This window comes from Rhagoletis pomonella, unplaced genomic scaffold (assembly GCF_013731165.1).
Source record: "Rhagoletis pomonella isolate Grant_MI unplaced genomic scaffold, Rhpom_1.0 Rhpom_scaffold_00002, whole genome shotgun sequence".
NCBI lineage: Eukaryota > Metazoa > Arthropoda > Insecta > Diptera > Tephritidae > Rhagoletis > Rhagoletis pomonella.
Window position 1 is genome coordinate 61,886,568 of NW_023458556.1, and position 5,741 is coordinate 61,892,308.

Below are 5,741 nucleotides of genomic sequence, written 5' to 3' on the forward strand. Positions count from 1 at the left end.
CCCCCAAAACCTTCTCATCTTTGTTCGACATCGTCCAAGTTTCTGCGCCATATAAAAGACGGACATAATGAGAGATTTGTAGAGCGTGATTTTTGTTCGTCGAGAGAGGACTCTGCTTTTCAATTGCCTACCGAGCCCAAAGTAGCACCGGTTGGCAAGAGTTATTCTTCGCTTTATCTCCAGGCTGACGTTGTTGGTGGTGTTTATGCTGAATCCTAGGTAGACGAGGTCCTTTGCTACTTCAAAGTTATAGCTGCCAACAGTGACGTGCGTCCCGAGATGCGTGGACTCTTTATATGTTGCCATTGTTCACCGCTAGACCAACCTCTTTAGCTTCTGTTTCTAAACTGGAAAATGCTGCGGTAACGTGCCTTTATTTCAGACCTACGATGTCGATATCATTTTCATACGCCAGCAGCATCGTTCTTTTGCTATATATGGTTCCGCTGCAATTCAGATTGGTAGCTCTTATTACGCTTTCCAGCATCAGATTGAAAAAGTCGCACGAGAGTGAATCGCCTTGTCTAAAACCTCGTTTGGTCACAAACGGCGGAGAGACGATCTTCGCAATTTGTACGGAGCTGAAGGTTGTGCTTAACGTCACATAGCCGTATTAGTTTTGCGGGGATACCAAATTTGGACATGGCGTTGTACAGGCAGGTACTCTTCGTGCTATCAAAAGCAGCTTTAAAATCGGCAAAAAGATGGCGTGTGTCGATTTGCTTATCTAGTGTCTTCTCTAGTATTTCACGTGCTGTGAAAATCTGGGCATTGGTGGACTTACCAGGTCTGAAGTCACACTGATAAGGTTGGTTCGTGAACGGATTCAGTCTTTCACACACTATCGTCGACAGGACCTTGTATGTAATATTAGGACGGCTTATTCCGCGATAATTGGCGCAAACGGCGCCCCTTCTTGTGGATTGGGAAAAGTACACTGAGATTCCAGTCTTCGGGCATGTATTCATCAGACCAAATTCTGTTTAAAAGCTGGTACATGTGTCCCACCAACTCTTCGCACCGGCTTTGAACAGCTTGTTGTTCTCAAGTCGCCTTATTGATGTTCTCACCTCAAAACATTAATTTTTAAAGTTTCATTACTGGAGCATAGAAATACGCAGCACGATCTAAGTTATATTCCCGGTCCTCGCTCCTCGGCAGCAACGTACTTATGTATGTACATATCGTCGTCCGTATGCCAGAAAAATGAATGTGTAAAAATTAAAATTTTGGGAAATCAAGTTTGAAAGTTTTTTTACGAGACTTAACTCTACATTTATGCAACTGAAATTGTACAATATGTGCTCTCCGTGCACGCATGGTATTTTGGGTTTTGGTATAACATAACATAACATAGATCATCCAAAGGTTAATCAAGTCCACCCAATAACTCAAAACTGATAAATTTGCACATTCTTGCTTCTGGCATGAGGGTGACGATATGTCGTGAACAAGCCTCTCAAAAAAGTTCTATCTGCCACTGAAAGGCAGCTCAAAACTGTGGGTGCTTTCATTTGTGTAACGAAATCAAGATGAACAACAAAAATTGGAGAAGTAGTTCGGCTTCAAATACTTACATATGTATCTAACACATACTTTATTACTTCCTTTTAATTTTTTTTTAGATCAATTACTTTATTTGCTTTATTTTTATTTATATTCTTATTCTAATACACCTCATGTTTTCACAAACACGAACTCACCCGTCTTTTCCAACGCTTCATCTATGACCAAAAGTTTTTCTTTTTCATCCTTGGACATTTTTTATTCTGATAAGCCCCACGTACTACACAGAAGCTTCTTGTGATTTTTTGCTATGACTTCTATTGCACTACAAGTTCACTTGAAGAGTACAAATTTAACAAAGTTTCTCCCGTGCTGAGATGTGGATGCCCACATTGTTAACTACAAACAAATGGCGTCTATAATGGATATCCTATTTTATTTAAATGTCTGGAAGTTGCAGTAGCTAATAGCGGAATATTTATATCCTAAGGTAAGTACATTAAATGCTTTCATACCGTGTTTACACATATAAATTAACTTAACTATTTGAACCCTTCAGTATATGCTTGTTACATACTATGTAAATGCATTTTCGTCAGAGATAAAGTTTGATAAACAATTCATTGTGCATACATACAAACACGCATACATACAAACACATATGTATGTATGTATGGAAGTATGAAACGGTAAATTTATAAAACGCAGTATTATTTGCACAAATAATATACAAATGTATATTTTTCGTGGACTGTTATGTGCCTTGTTCAGTGTCCGATCAAACATTCGGCTTCGACTTCGGTTTGCCGATTAATGGGATTATTTTTATACTTGGCCAAATATTGATTCCGTTAGATGTATGACTTAATACGACTTCACAAGTGAAAAAAGACATACACAACAGTACGACAAAATTCTGTATAATCTATTTTAAAGACATACCCAGCAGTACGATAAAATTCGATATAATCTATTTTCCGAAGTGTAGGTTAGGACTCTATAAGCCACTTATCATGCCCGTGTTGGTATATGGCGCCGAAGCATGGACAATGACTACATCCGATGAGGCGGCTCTTGGAGTTTTTCGTGAGAAAGATTCTGCGAAAGATTTACGGACCTTTACGCGTTGGCGATGTCGAATACCGCAGACGATGGAACGATGAGCTGTATGAGACTTACAACGATATAGACATAGTGCATCGAGTTAAAATACAGCGGCTCCGCTGGCTTGGCCATGTCGTTCGAATGGACTCTGACGCTCCAGCTCTGAAAGTATCTTCAGGAAATGATAATGAAATACGAGACAAAGTATTTAACCCTTCAAGTCATACCTTTTTTTATGTTTATTTTATTTTTGTATTGTTTGTATATTTTAATTGTGTATTTTTGTTTGTTTTGTGTTTTTATTGTTGTTGTTGGGAACGTTTTCAGCGATCAGCTTTGACCAACTTAACAGATCCAAACTTTAAAAAAACGCTGTTTTCTCCTGGCCCTCATGCAAAGTAAGTCCAAAGTTATTGAAAATATTTTCCTTATTAAACATATTAACAACATCAGTTGGAGTCTTCGGAGATGCTGCAAAAACTTTCGCTGTCCAATATTGCAGACCATGTTTGACTCTGTTGAAACTAATATTTTTGGTAGATTCCTGGTTGCTTTATTAACAAAAGGCATTGTTAATCACCCAATGTGAAATAAAACATGTTAGACTATTAACTTCTTACCTCAAGCGAAAATTCTCCCGGATTCCGCTTACAGCACCAGGAGCGCCTAATATACCTTTGCCATCCTCCAAACATTGATCTTTTATTTGGTTAAGGGCTTTAAGTTCTTCATGCAATTCACGTTGATCCCTATAGTTATACTTAATGAAGTCTATGACCTTACGACACTGCCCGTTTTCCAAAATCACTTGCGACTTACAACTTATTTCGTAACACGTATAATATATCCTACCTTTAGCTTCAGATTTTTTTAAATAAAATTGTTTTTTCATCTTTTATGTACAACTAGTAAACCCGCATGGCGTTAAAATGCCAAAATCGAATTTAACTTTTTAAACAGGTGAACCCTATTCAAAAACCTTCAAAAATATTCTTAATGATTTATCTATGGAGTCGGTTTTCACTTCATGCAAAGTACAAATATCCCTGTACCGCTAAAAAGCTCTAACTTCAAAAAATAAAACGTTGATGCGCACATCTATGTAGAATCCTAGTTCTTTAATTTGACTTCTGAGTTTCGAAATTCGAAATAACGTTGCAGATGGGATGACCTTAAAAAATTAGATGGCAACCCTAATTAAAAATATTATCAGCCTAAAGTTTTCTTAAAATTCTTTCCTTTGCCACTAATATTTCGATATTTCATTTTCAGGTGACAACCTCTTTGAAAGTATTTTCAAACTAAAATCTTTTTATCGCCTGGCATTGTTATACATATTTTAATTAACTGATGAATTAAGTTGAATTTGATTTTTTAAGCGGCAACCCTCTTAAAAATTTTTTCGAATCAAAATATCCTTAAATATTTTTCGTATGGCATTATTATAAATATTTTAAGTAACTGATGACTTAAGTTGAAATTTATTTTTTAAACACGTGGCAACCCTCCTAGATATATCTGAAAGAAAGCATTTTAAACTCATTTCCATTGATAACCATAGTTTAGTAATTCATTTAATTTATTACATAATTTTAATTTAAACTTTTAAACTGGGGCGACCACAAACACATCAAAAATATTCTAAATTGTCAAAACTAAATATTTCTTAAAACTCTTTCATTTGACATCCATTTTTAATATTTGATATAACGTAGGTATAAAATAATTCAATTTGACTTCTCATATATGTGGCAACCGTCTTCAAATAATTTCCAAACTACTACCTTCTTAACCCTCTTTTGTCTGACACCCTTATTCACTTACCAAATTCCTTTAATTAAAATTGAATTACATTTTTTAAACATGTGGCAACCTTCCTACACGTAGTTACTACATGAAGCCTTTTCAAAACCATTTCGGTTGATACCCATATTATAACAATTGATTTAACTTTTTAAATAATTTGAGGCTAATTTCCTAACAGATGCAACTCTTTTCGAAAAGTAAAACCTTATTGAACATCCGCACCTTAAGCTCTTTACTTTGACACCTCACTTTTGAAAATCGAACGAATGGTGCGGATCTGAGGGCATTTATTATTAAATAACTTGAATGTAATTATTGAATAGTTGGAAACTCTTTTCGAAAAGCTTAACAGTTTGCACATCTACAGACCAAGCGCTTTAATTTGACATCTCATTTTTAAAAATCGGGCGAACGGTACAAAATCTTTCGTTCTGAACAAAAAATTCCTTCGCGTATTATATATATAGATACTCTACTATTTCTTCTTTTGCCACCCATCACCTTGTTTAGTATCAAATGGCTGGGATAGATCCTTCTCAATTCTGACGGAGCTGGTGGTATTGCTCAACATCAGACACCACGAAATAAAGACAACTTCTTTTCGTGCCGTCGAAAGCGGCTTTGAAATCGACAAATAGAAGATATGTGTAGATCCCAATCTCACGTGTCTTTTCCAAGTTTTGGCGTGTTGCGAATATAATATTTATGGTGGATTTGGCAGATCTGAAGCCTCGGGTTCGTCTTCTGCTCCCATCCAAACGGGTCGAAAAGTGTTCTTCTTCAGTTCCCTATAACGGTTCCACATGGCTGGCGTTGCGCCCGAGCGCAGCGTGGCCCTGTAGGCGGCACCATTTTTTCTCTGCAGCTTCTTGACACTCCTCATAGTGCCAGTAATGAGCCGGAAATGGGGTTCCATTGCTCGCGTATGTCGGTAGCAGGTGTGAGAGTCGAGTGACGAGTCAATTAGCCATTTGTTGTGATTGCAGCTTTTCGGCGTTGAGCTTTTTCCATGCATTGTTTCACATTTTTTGCTGCTCGAAGGCGGGTGAGTATCTTGGCTGCAACAAGATACTGGTGCGAGTCGATATGTGTCCCTCGGAGTGTACGTATTTACATCTAAAACAATGGAAGCGTGGCTTCCGTCTATAACAACATGCTCAATTTGGTTTCTCGTTTTTTCGAGCCATGTATCTTTATGGATCTTTTTATTCTAGAACCCAGTACTACATACTACCATGTTTCGGGCCCGGCGAAGTCGATTAGCCGCAGCTCGTTATCGGACGTTTCCCTTCCTTGCCCGCCCTAGCAGTGAAGTCGCCAAGTAC